Source organism: Nomia melanderi, chromosome 7 (assembly GCF_051020985.1).
Source record: "Nomia melanderi isolate GNS246 chromosome 7, iyNomMela1, whole genome shotgun sequence".
Taxonomy (NCBI): Eukaryota; Metazoa; Arthropoda; class Insecta; order Hymenoptera; family Halictidae; genus Nomia; species Nomia melanderi.
In genome coordinates this window covers 15,846,196-15,860,376 of record NC_135005.1, presented here as the reverse complement: position 1 = coordinate 15,860,376, position 14,181 = coordinate 15,846,196, and the positions used below count along the sequence as shown (strand labels likewise).

Below are 14,181 nucleotides of genomic sequence, written 5' to 3'. Positions count from 1 at the left end.
ACATATGCTCAGAATTTTTCTATTTTTCAAATAAATTATTAAAGACAAAGTAGCTGTATCGATCAGAGTTATAAAAGAAGTCATAGGCCAAGGGGTTAACTGGCTAAAAGACATATATTCCTCAAAGATTTTTAATCGACTTTCCCGAGTCTTTCCCTCCTCGCAAGGTCAAATTGACCATCCGTACACTTTCATATCCCAGAACTTTCCTCGGAAACATTTCTCGGTAATTTCAATATTTCTATAAATATTTTATACGCCCGTGTTCTATAAATACTTTATAGATATCCGCCGGGGGGGAAATCTTTTCCGCGCCACTGTCCGCGCCGTGGAAAAAATCGTTTATTGGCTCGATTGCCGGCCGTTTGTCACGCGTAAGAATCGCGGTCGTATTACCGGGTTGATTTACAATCAGGAAATTAATTCCCAGCCAGCCAGCCACCCACCCAATTCGATTCGCGCGGCCGTGCCGTAACCCGACGGTGCCAGGTCGTCAATCGCAGTCCACTCAATCGTAAAGGGGACTTTTCGATTTTCGCCGCGAGGACGCCGGGACTTCTTTTCCGGGATTGACGTTTACGAGCCGGGTCGCCGCGAAAAATCCGCGCGGGATGTAATTGCTGAGCGCGCGTTCCGACGCGATACGCCGCGTTTACTGCTTTCCCGTTCGCACGCGGCCTCTCGCGCGGCTTCGATATCGGCTGGATCTATCGGATCGTTTCGCCGGGCAATTAGCGTCTCGGGAAATTCATGAAGTATACGCGGCGAGTGAGTAAATCGGAAAGAAAGAGGCGACGTCGCTTCGGGACGCTGTCGATCGCTTCCGAGCTGCGGCGCGCGGTGCGGCCGCCAGTGGACGAAATCCATAAATTTGATTATTTGTATGAAGAAAAATTGAAGATTGCAATGTGCTGCTGAGTAGTCATCGCTGTACATGATTTTCGTTCGAAGAGTAACAATTTTGTGGGATAAATGCTGTTTCTCTGTTTATATAGAAAAATATCCATTGTTGAGAAGAGTTCATAATATTCCATTATTGTAAACGAAATGTAACCGTTATATGATTGGCTATATACCTTTTGTCTGAAGCATTTGTTGGTATCACTCGAACTTTTCAAGTTATCGAGCTTTGAAGACAATCGTTTGATATGACAACGCAGTATTCGCAAATATTCAACTTTGAAAGCGTCGAATTGAATTCAGACGGTTTATAGGAAACGTTAATCAATTGTTCGGAGTGAACGGCGATGAATTATTCATGTAATTCAGTTTCAGCGCTAAATTACTTGATGCGGCGCTTGGATTCTACAAAGCTTGTTCGCTTTCGAAATGGAGAAGTTAATACTGAATTTGACTGGGAGAATTTTTGAAGAATCCGAGAATAGGAATTTTAATATCAGCAGAACATTAGAATTTATCTTATATTAGAGTTCTGAGAATTCTAATGTCATCGGAATAGTACAGTTTATCTCATATTAGAATTCTGGGAATTCTGTCATCAGAATAGTACAGTTTATCTCATATTAGAATTCTAGGAATTCTGTCATCAGAATAGTACAGTTTATCTCATATTAGAATTCTAGGAATTCTGTCATCAGAATAGTACAATTTATCTGATATTAGAATTCTAGGAATCCTATCATCGGAACACTAGAATTTATTTCACATTGTGTTTGTGACACGTGTTATACTTTCAACGTATTAAAATTACAAATAAAAGGAAATGAACCTTTCTCTGATTTCTGCTTCTCTGTACTTTGAAGAAATGCTTTTGCCCAAAGATCGACAGTCGGATCATTATAGTCAAGAGGACATCGTCGAAGAGGAAACGATCACACGTGTTTCGGTGTCTTTGCTCGCCGGCCAATCGTACACCGAGGCGGCTAGCCACTCGCATTCCCTGATCGCCGTTTCCCGACAGCCCTCCGACACTTCCTGTCCCGGCGTCACGTGGCTTCCTGAATGAATTACGACCGCAGGACGTCATTCCGCGGACCTGGCGTTTCGGCGTGACGCCGGATTATTATGCAACATTGTGGTTTGACGTGGCTGGATGCTTGGTGTTTCGCTTGACAGCGCGAAATTGGAAATTCAAATGTGGGGAGGCGATGCACGGGACCGGCGCGGAGCTTATATACGCACATACGGAATACCCGCGTCTGCGGACTTTTCATGGTTTTCTAGATTAATGGAAATGAGCAGGAAAATTCGATTTGAGTGTATACGATAGGGGATGCGGTTTAAATTCTTCTTTTCTTTTATACCTTCGACGATGCGATAAAATCATTACGTAGATTTCAGTAGTAATAGAATTGGCAATGAGCCATCCATGGATTCGACTGGATAAAATGATAATTAACCGTTTACATTCGGATGTTTCTTATTAGAAATTTGTAACATTTCTTTACGAGGCGAAGATGATGTTCTTTGAGACTAATTTGAAGAGATATCACCGGTACATTGAGGAACAAAGCTGCTTTATTCATATTATACTTTTTAATATGAATATTTGATGATGAATAATATTGTTTATTATACAAAGTTTAACAACCCTTTGCACTCTAAATGTGCCTCTCAGTCACCTCTCGATTGGCGCATCAAAATTGTAAAATTTCCTATTTAACAAGTCTTGAGTAATCTGTCGATACGTGAAATGTGGAAATAAAATACCACTGTTCTTATTTTGTGAATGGACACCTCGTTAGTTTAAAAATCAATCACTCAATCTCCATAGGACTATTTATGGAACAGGTTAATGTAGTTGAATCCGATCAATTGTACCGAACAGACGTGTTCACTTAGTTAAACAACTGATCCATTGATCCATAGAAAAACAGGTTTAAACATTCCCGTGCAATTATTCATCATATCTATTTCACATCACATATCTCAAACACCTTGTCTCGTTTCTAACATCGACTGCCTTCAATATTCTCACGACTATTGAATTCCAGCGAACTCGAGACCGCCTTCGAATCAACTGGAACACACGAGAAGCGTTCGTCGAATTGAATATCCTCACCCCGACAAACCCCAGCGGCCATTCATAAATCCCAAAACGAGAAGAGCGACCTCAGAAACATATTACATTGTTACCAACCCTGTCTCATTAAGCAATTCAAGCCTGACGATCGCATCATTCATCCGTCCGATTAAACGAGGAGAAACAAAGAGGGGGAGGGGGCGGACGAGCGAGAAGCCGGGGGATCCGGCGACCCAACAATAAGTCCCGTAACGAGTGGCAACGGGAGGATCCAGCTCGAGCGAGAAACGAACGCGGCCGATCGCTGATTAATGGAATACCCCCGATCGCACGATAATTCGCCGTTTGATTAATTCGCCGATTATTCTCCGCTCGGTTGACTACGAAATAGTGATTCGACGCGATCGATCGGACAGCGTATTCCGCCGCGGCTGATTGATCAGATAATAATTCGTCGGGCCGTTCGCGATCGGGACGACGGGAGAGAACGGGGGGGCCCCGCCGGTCGGGCGCATGCGCGATATCCTCGCGATCCTGCGCGCTCGGACGCCTCTCGCCGCCGATCCCCGGGGCCCGAAGAAACGTGAATAATTGAATGAAAGTACACGCGGCCGGGGCGATGACTCGCGGCATGATTAATTAAACGATAATTCCTCCGTTTCGCTGACCGCGATACGGGCCGGGGCCCGGGCCCGCCCGGCCCCGATCAACGAATAATTACTCGGCCAATTGAAGATCGCGCGTGTCGCTCCTCCGGGCCGTGATTTCGAGGCTACCCGCGCGCCGCCGACCGGCTGACCTTCTAAGTCGGTCACCGAGCTTAATTGGGTCTGCGGGATCTTCTTTTGTTGGACGGGGATTCGTTTCTATTCAGCCGATCGGCGGACTCAGGATTTATGCCGGTTATGGCGGACTTGGCGTGCTGGAATTTCTTTGGTCTACGGATCGGAGTAGTTTATCGGTGGATGTTCCGAGAGACTTTTCCTTTGATTCGAATGTATTGGATATTATAATGGAGGAACACGATGTTTCTGTTGCGAGAATCTATGTTTAACCCTTTGCACTCCAGAGGCGCCTCTCACTCGCCTTGACACAGCAAAACTGTAGAGTTTGATATTTAATGTTAAACTTTGTATAATGCGTCGATGTACGAAATATTGAAAGGAAATAGTTCTCTTCCTCGATGCATGTGAGATTTCTTAATTCAATCTAACAAAATGTCGTCTGTATCTCATTAGGAAATATTGAGTGTTTCCGGTGGAAAACTTCTGGAGTGCAAAGGGTTAATGCTGATTTGTTCGGCGCTTTTTCTATGGCGTGTTAACCGTGAAACTCGTGATGAAGATTTCTAGACTAATTTAACAACGATCAATGTTGTTCATCACCCACGGATCGAAACAAACAAATATTTTACTATTCTAACTTCCGCGCTTGGAACGCTAAACAAATAATTTCACTACTCAAACAGCACGAAATCGGTACATAGTTTCCCTATTCTCTATGATTTAAGCATTCACCGTCTAATCTAATATCTACAAAGCTCTCGTACAGTGTAAACATTCTTCGTCCGCGGAGTTAATAAATGATCGATTCGCCGGAATGCATGCATTAAGTCTCGTCGAGTCCTAAAGAAACAGAGGCACCGGTATTATACTACAAATTCAAAGTATCCACCGTAAAAATCTATGGGAAATACCAGGAAGCATAAGGCGAAGATCAGCGAAGTAGCACAAGGTTTCCAGGAGAGCGAGGCACGGCAACAATTCCCGACGCAGCGATACCCGAGGATTCCAGGCTGAACGCACGACGCTGCCACGAACAATTAAGCGGACGGGAAATATCAATCGGACACTTTCATGCGGCCGTTAATTTCCGCGGGACTCCGCGGAATCTCTAGGTCAATAAATTTCTAATCAGAAGCGTGGAAACGCGAGTACCGCGGTGACCGGCCAAGGAAATTCGCTGGCTTTCACGCGCGGACACGTTCGCGCGGACGGTTCCCATCGCGCGGGCACCGATCTCCGGTCAGCGTGCAACCAGGTTTCTTTTATCTCCTGGTCTTTTTTTTTGTTCCTTCCTTCTCGCGCGCTGCGTCGGATCGGTGCCGTGGAAAATCTGCGCGACGAATAAAGCAACGCGCGAAAAGCAACGGGCGAGCCGATCGACGTCTCGGGGAGGAATTATCGATTGGCCTCGGCGAAACCTTAGCCGGACAGCTCCTTGGGATCTGGGTCGTACCCTGAATTCTGGCTGCGTGCACCGGCACCCAGCATCGGCGCGTAATTGCTCACGTAGCCGGGCCGCGCGGCCCGCAACCACCACCTAAAACGACGCCCGAATCCGTCATTATCGAGTATCGAAAATTACAATGTTCCGCTTCCACCGTGTATTAACCGGTTTTTAATCGCTCGGCTATCGTCCGCGACCGGGCCCTAGCCTGCCCCCTCCGCCGTGGCTTTTGCGTTAAGTGGCTGGAATAACTGTGACGATCGTGCGAAGCTCGAAAGCTTCGGGCATTAATGTAGGAGAATTGAAAATCACCTCGGAGATTCGAACTCTTTGGATCGTACGGAGTAATGGATGTTGGACTTGAGAATTTCAGTTAATTGAAGGGAATGAATTTAGTGTTTTTTTTTAATAGAGTTGAATATATATTGATAAGGTAATATTAGTATATAATGAGCAGTTACTAGAAAATTGAATGTTAGAAGTATGTACTTCAGTTCTTTATAATTCTTTGGATGTTACGGAGTAAGAGATGTTTGACGTGAGAACTTCAGTTAATCGAAGGGAATGAATTTTGAATATTAGTATATAACGAGCAGAGTTACCAGAAAATTGAATTTTCGAATGACTTCAATTCTTTACGTACGCTTCACTTGTTAGTAGTTATTTTACAGAAGATACTCTAATCTCCTAGTGTTCGTATTTCACCGAGTTTCCTCTACATTGTCTAGAATCGCTGCGCATCAAGGGGCTCATTAATATTATTTAAGCAACATCAGGCATGTAAAAAGATAAACGAAAGTCCGAACGGGCACGAGCGCCAGCGGAATCGTCATAAATTCATTATTAACAAGCCAGGGACAAATAATGGCCAGCCCGTGGAAAGGTTCCGAGCTGCGTCTTTAATTAACGTCGTCCGGGACGAACACAATGAACGGAGTACCGTAAACCGTGCATAGATAATTAGTCTAATGCCTCGTCTTCGCATAAGTGCGCCCATTATCATAACTCGTCTATACGGGCCGGCCATAGGGGGAATGCAAATTTTCGTCGATAAATTATCGCGCTGCGCGCGGGGCACCGATGATTCTTGCCGCGCGGCCGGCCCGGTATTCCGCTCGGAACGGCAAGAATTATTAACGCTTTGTGTACAGCGCTTTTCAGAGGTGCGCGAAGGTATGCGGCCGCTTACACCTACGCGGGGCTCCGGTCTGGGCTAACCAGGTGGTACCAAGGCCGTTTTTCAGCTCGCTACGTACTGGCCGAGATATGGATGATTAAATGCTTCCTCGTTGTAATGTGGTTCCGCGAAACGAATTTTTCAACGATGAGTTACCCGTTCCGTGCAACGGTAGCCAACGTGAGCAGGAAATTGCGCTAGCAGGAAGAATTTTCTCGTGAATCTATCGAACGAATTTAAGTGCGACTGAGAATTCGCAATTTTCGTTGTAACAGAGCTTTGCTTAATACATTTACGTACATTTACCGTATCTGTACGATTGTTTAACCAGTTAACTGTGTTTGATATACACGTCATCGTAAAGCTCGACATTTTTCATTAAAATATATTCTACGCGCATTCGTCCTGCGTTCGACGAGTACGCTCCATTTTTTTTATTGCGCGCAGAGGTTTTTCCAACTAAATTCCACAGTTAACTGGTTAATTAACACGTAATAGCCGTCCTATATTCTTAGTATTACAAATGAACTATAGTAACTTCATTCTGAAAGTATGAAACAAACTGCTAATCAACTGATTAACAAGAACATCGCTTCTGTCCATCAACGATTACAAACCAAGCGTCAACGCGTTAACTGGCGAAAATCTGAGCTACAGAGAGAGATTCCAGTCGACAGTTTGAACTGCAATTTCAATAAAGTCTATAATCTCGATAGCTTCATCTATCGCAAAGGTGAAAGAAGTCGCGGCGGCGTTAAGTAAAAAATCCCTCGGTCCCCGGCACATTTAACTCGATCTTCGAACCGAGCCACGTCCACACTCTAATCCGTCCAATTACGCGGACAATTCGAACCCCGAATCACGAGTCGCGAAAGGTCCGAGTCAAATACCACCTGGACAACAAACCCGTTCCAGGCGACAAAGGTCTCCGGCGTCGTAATTATCACCTGTGCACCGTTCCCACTCCTTTCATCGGCGGAGTTTCTAACCCGTGGCGTGTTCATAATTATCCGTGAACTTTTCAAGCGGCCAGCCGGCGATAGAATATCGTCCGGACGGGGCCGGCTGGAGGGAAGATTATCGAAGCCGCCGGGTCAACGGCTCCGCGAACATCTTTATTGCCGAACGAGCGAGCGCAAAGAGCGGATCGCTTTCACGCGCAAGCTCGATCGGCTGGGCTGACCGTTTCAGCGTGAATTAGACCAGTGATTAGCGACCCACATTACACGGGGTGTCCGTTGTAAATGTCCCCGAGGAATTTCAAAAGTTTACTTGAAGATTCAGGAACATCGCGTTCGGCGAAGCTACGTTTCGCTGGATGCGGTTACGGTAAATTAGAATCTATACGATTTTGGAAGCTCGTGAACTTTTCTATGATAGGTGAATCTTGATGAATTATTTATATAAGGTGAACCAGTTACGTTAGGTTAAAATTCGTGAAGATTAGTATAATAGGTGAAACTATGGATAACTTTGAAGTAACATCAGTATATTGGCATCTTGTTGATTCATCTCATTTTGCACTGAAGGTGCTGAATAACATTAAGTAATCAGTTCACTTAAACTTTTATATGCCCAGGAGTGAAAGTTTAACGTCGTTGTAACTTGAAAGTCACAAAATATATTTGTTTGATGAAATTATTGGAACTATTGAATAAATTATTAATTCGTATTCATACGTGGATATCTATTAATTTTGCACTGTATAGATTTTGTTATGATCATGAACAAAAATTCGGCCCATAGAGGGTTAATTTTAAGTTGTTCTTGAGGATAAGAATAAAAGTTAGCTCCGTATTAAGTGAAACGTTGAGTAGTTGAAAAGTCGAGTGGCATAGACTAGAATCGAAGTGACAGTTAAGAATATTTAATAACGGTGTCATCGAGTCTCGTCCTCGCGCGATTCACCGCTAATAATTCCCGGTGCTTATCGTTTCGTTATCGGGCCCGCGCGTTCCCCGCGGTCCGTCGATCCGGACTCGATCGGAAGACAGATCGCCGGCATAAATTCAGATCGACAGATTTCACCCGATAAACGGTTACCCGCCGGTGTAATTCGTACCCTGCGCCCTGATTGAGTAGGAAACAGCAACAAATTAATAACTCGGCAAACCGTTTAGCGTCGATTCGATTTAATCGCGGCGCACGAAAGCCTGTGTTTTAACGGGCGGGGGAAATTAGAGCAAATGAAGGCGTGTATCCTCGATGCGGCAACCGATGCGAACGGTCCGGACTCGCCTCGGAGCGATGAAAAGTTCCCGGAATACGTTAGACAGGCCGGCCAACTTTCGAAACAAGAGCTCGGAACACACTGCGGCGCTGGCCCGATCGATCCGAACCTCGGTGAACGATCGCCGAGCTTCCTCTTCCTGTTCGTCTCCGCCCCTTCTCGGCTGGAGCCCGTCTCGACTGGCTAATCGGTGACAAAGCGGCTGCTTTGCCAACTACGGGATTACAGTTAGCGCGCTCGAGAGATCCTCTGTGGCCAGAACATGTCAACGGCGATGTACACGCTGAGATGTATCGGTTTATCGCGCGACTCTTATATTCTATTCTGTTTCTTCTTTGTTTTCGTTTCGCACGGATCTGATTCAGTAATTCTAACCTATCTGGTCTAGTGTTAATAAACGAGAAATCAGGAATGACTAGTTTTAGTGTTTATTGAACAGTTCTCGGTGAACTGTATTTTCAGATCGAATTGATGCTTAACACTTAAGCGACCTCCTAAAGAGAACTGTAACTACAACCTCCTTCGTTATCTTCAATTGAACTGATTTAATCAATTCAGTTAGAAACTGCATTTTGTAAAAATAACTGTATTTGAATTGCAAATAATCCCACTTCCAGATTTACTAAATAACAAAAGGAAGGATAAACAGAATAAACGTTGCTAAATGAAAAGTGGGAGATCTCCCCATTCGGTTGGCTAAGTGTTAATGGTATTTAAATATGTTTCATGTAAAAAAAGAACATAGGAGTAAATAACCAAATAAAATAGGAATAAATAGAAACGATATAGCTCGCAGTGTACAGGTCTTTTCTCCTCTCAAGTCAACGCAACTCTTCTACTTGTCCGTTTCACCGCGATGTCGAATTAACGAATTAGATTATCTTCATGTCGCGTGATTTATTCGGTTCCGTTAGACCGATGCGAGAGGCTCCATGGACAGACGAGTTACGCAAGCGCGTGGAACGCTACGAGGGAAATGCTATAATGCCGTAATGAACATTCGATTAGGTGCTCGGGTACTTAGTGTTTTCGATTTCTGCAAAACTTTAATAGAGAGACTAATCGCCCGAGAGATTTGTGTTTGTAGAAAAACCGGGATCACCGTGATTAATCTCGTTCCCCATTACTGGCAGGTTTCGCTGTGTATTAATATAGTAGCTTATTATACCGTTTCATTCTTAACCCTTTGCACTCGAAGAATTTGTCACTAGAAATAGTGAATTTATTTTTACGAGATACAGATGACATTTTTTTAAACTAACGAGGAGTCCATTCACAAAATAAGAACAATGGTATTTTATTTCCACGTTTCACGTATCGACAGATTACTCAAGACTTGTTAAATACGAAATTTTACAATTTTGATGCACCAATCGTGACTGAGAGGCACCTTTGGAGAGCAAAGGGTTAATACTTCGCGGAACTATTTATTCGATATTCTTTTATACACCGTTACGGAACCACCGCGAGGGGCCGAGGGCTAAATTGAAGCGCAGACTGAAGGGTAACTGGATTTCATCCGCCTTAATTAAACTGTGTCAGTTTTAATCAACTCCCGCGAACGCTTAACCAGCTCCGAGGAAGGATAAGGTCGTGAGTACGCGCGACGACTCTCGACGCGAGTTCGTAGGGAAACTGTAATAACGGCCGATTATTTCTGATGAACAATGTAACAGGGTAATGGGCGAGGAAGAGAGTGTAACTGGATGATAATGTCGCGACAAAGGACACGGGAAAGAATGCTTCGCTACTCCGACGGACGAGTCGTGTGAAACGCGACATTAATTAAATAAAGCGGACGGAGAACAGTTCCGCGCTGCCGGAAGAGTTCGGAGACGAGAAAACCCGGCCGGAGATGTACATGTTTACTTCGGAACGCAAACACGGGACGGTGGAATTAGCTAATCCGTGTTATTGTCGACGACGGCTTATTGTCTCGCAGCTGCAACTAAAGCTACGGATAAAGGTGTTTATACCGTTCAGCTTCGACACTGTGTATCGTAGTACATGTCAGTGGGGAATTACAACTGTTCTTTATATACAGAGAAAAATTGGGAATCGAGGTACATCGCGAAGGAAATAAATCTTGCGATCATCCTGAGTTTCCTGAGAACTTGGAAATATTAACCCTTTGCACTCCAGAAGGTTTTGTAATCTATCAGCAACTGCAACTAGTTTTTATGGTATCCATAGTGAGAACGAAAAATGCTATAACATTTCTTAGATCTTTCATTTTCCTTCTTAGTGCAAAATTTGGATGTGTGAGAAATCGAATAATTGTAGGGTAGTTTCTTTAAGATTCATTGAAATATATAATATTATTCCTGGTGCAATATTGGACCAGAGTTCAAAGTCGAGTTAATTCATTCGTGAATTCTCCCACGATTATAGGGAAGATCACAAATTTCTGAGCAATTGAGGGAATTGTTTAAGTAATGCGCGAAGAGAATTACAAGTTAAGCGAAATCCCAATAGATACTTAGAAGTCCTACAGACGAATCGAACGAAGCCAACTCGAGTGCTGATTCTAGCGTAGGATAACTAGGATATTAGTAATTCCATTAGAATTTTCCTATATCAAACAATCATTTCCCATCACTGAAAATTATCGACGAATGCTAAGAGCGCCGTTTCATTCGGCAAGAGTGAAAATTATTCGAGCGAAAGCGAGCAAAACGCTCGACAGGCGGCGGTATGATTAAGGTGTAAGGTACAATATAATCGGATATAAATCTAGTATGAAAAAGGGGGCGAGCGGCAAGTGTAAATTGAATTTAATTAAACGGAGATTCATGGCGGCGCTGGAGAAAGTAAAAGACTCGTGGTCCGCTCCGGTTATATATTGAATACATATATATATACATATATACATATATACATATATATATATCGGTTGCTCGAAAATTTTTCCGAAGATCGCGCACGGTCTTCCCACAGGCATTCCACTTTCCTTATTGAACGGCACCGAGGCAAAAACGATGAGGCAGACCGAGGCAGCGTCGCGAGAATTCATTCGGCCGTTCGCCGGCCGCAAAAACAAGGTACCATACGCGGCAATTAAAACAGATAGCTCTCAGCATCGTTATCGCTCCCTATCTGTTCCGTTTTCTCGGACGCTGCGTGGCAGCGATTACCCCGTTCACCGGCTCGCCTCTTCTTCCTGCATTACCGGCGAGAGAGCTTCGTACAGCTAATCGGCGACAAAGCGGCAGCTTCGCCAAGTACGGGAATACAGTTAGAACATCCTTGGACCTGGCAGCGACACGGAAAGGGGGAAAGAATGAAGGGAAATACCCGGGGGAAATGTCAAAGACGCCATTGAAGTTGGAACGATGTTACGCAGAAGAAGAAGTCGCATTCTTAACGCGATTAAGTCAAGAAAACTGGAGATGTCCTGGTCGGGCTGGTTTAATGAGCAGAAGAACAGAGGTCCGAGGGCCTGGGGATACGGGGAACTTCGGAAGGTTTCAATGGTGTCGATTCTATGGTGATATTTACAAGGAACTTGAGGCAGCTTTAACCCTTAGCAGTCCTGTGTCCAGTCAGACTCGACGTTCTATTTTATTGCGACCTCTAACCTGTTTTAACAATTTTTTCTGTATTTATTTGTAGCATCACAATTGTACCATTTAGAGGTTTTCGAGGTGCTAAGAACAATAAGCTGCTAAGAATATGCAATTGTCCACGGTTGTAAAAGTTCCTCGCGAGGTTTCTACGCGGAGGAATCTCAAGGCTCGCGGCGGCTTTGTACACCGACGTTCCGAAATTCCTCGGAACATTTGAAATCGCTTAGTAACCAGTGACCCTTGCAAAGAGAGCTACTTCAGCCATTGCAACACGGGATTCTACTTCTCCTTTCACTCGTCATCGTATTTTGGAGCACAGCCTCTTACTTTCTACGCTATGGGCGATCGCTATAATTGTTCGCCGGTTAAAAAATTTCTCAGACGCGGAAACTTTTCGGTTCCGCCGTAACGTTCGAAGATTGATTAATAATACAGCGGAGCAAAAAGGGGCACGGGCGAACAATGAACAGCTGAAACCAAATTACAGCGAGTCGAGTGTTCCTTTCATGTACATCAGGCTCGTTGAAACTGTTCCATGAAAATAAAACACCGTCTACTAAACAGACCTCCCTATCAGCTACAAAGACTCGAGCTCGACGCACTCTCCGCGCAATTACATTCATCAGTTCGAAGTTCCTTTGAAACACGTTTCATCGACGAACCGCAACATATCTCGCAACAAAAAACCTCGAAAAATATCACCTATGCTCTATGCAACTAGACGAGGCATTAAACGTATACAAATCTTCCACAAATTAGGCTTGACCTTAGAATTTTCCTCCATCCAAATCTAGATTAATTCCCATTCCAATTTTTAACATGTTGACGTTCACTTTGAAATCAGTAACAGTCGACAAAAGCAATTTTCATTTAACACGTTGAACACGGGATTTCATAGAACACAATACACAAAATGGAAAAGATATAATATCGAATCATTGGATTGCAATAAGACCAAGGATCGCCGCGACTTCCGGCGAACAGATGTAAGGTTAGAACTATGGTAAATCTACAAAACTGGCAGAACGTGCCGAAGCGACTGCGACTAAATCAGTAAACTAACGGTTCCTTGGGCTCTTATTCCTGCTATGGTAAAAATACCCAGGGCTCTAATGTGCCTCGCAGGAGGTTTCGTCGATAGCCCTCTTTTCGCGACGTGACATATATCTATCTACAGTTTGCGACTCGCCTCGCGCCACAGTGCATCACCCCGCGCAACGGAGCCCGCTCGAAAAGAATTTCCCACGCGTCCAGTCCACCGACCCACATATCCCCGGCCGGCTTCATCCTTCCCGAGGTCCTTCGGAGCACACCTTTCCCCCGTTAATCGTTGACAAAGCACCCGCGCCGGGAATACAGTTAGACATCCGCGGATCCGGCCAGCTGACCGCCTCGGGGAAAGGACGACGGACAAAGGCGCGTTCCCCGAGCGGCGGGGTTGCGCCGCCGCGCGAAGCGTGTCCTCAACCGCGTAAATAGATGCGGCCGGCCAGGATGCGGGGGCGTGTGAACCGAGCTTAACAGGCCCACGTGGTGGGTGGGTGTGCCCCTGGCTTCCGCATACTCCTCCGCGGTCAGCGCGCGTTATCTTTCCGCGGAGACAGCTGCGAACAGTAAGTCGCGCGTGTCGCGCGAACCGCCGCGGAGCCGGTTTAATGGACATTTTCAGGTGACCGCGGGAATCCAGGCAAGGGCGAACTGTATTTTAGCTTTTGAACAGAGGGAATTAATGCTGAAACTGTCGGACGTCGAGCTGACTTGTTACAGAATTTTTATTTCGCGAGTATTTGAATTGCGAGGCGGAAGATTTTCAATGGAATTCCCGGAACAGGTTTAATGGACATTTTTAGGAGATCGCAAGAATCCATGGAAGGACGAACTGTATTTTAGCTTTTGGACGGAGGGAATTAATGCTGAAACTGTCGGACGTCGAACTGACGAGTTACAGAATTATTATTTCGCGAGTATTTGAATTGCGAAGGCGGTTTTGTAAAAG

The 14,181-nt window shown here is 44.8% G+C and overlaps 1 protein-coding gene across 4 annotated transcripts in view; it reads right to left on the bottom strand.

Moving 5' to 3' along the window:
- Positions 1-14,181, bottom strand: part of LOC116425178 (uncharacterized) — a 439,005-nt gene that overhangs the window by 152,622 nt on the left and 272,202 nt on the right. The window lies entirely within an intron of this gene.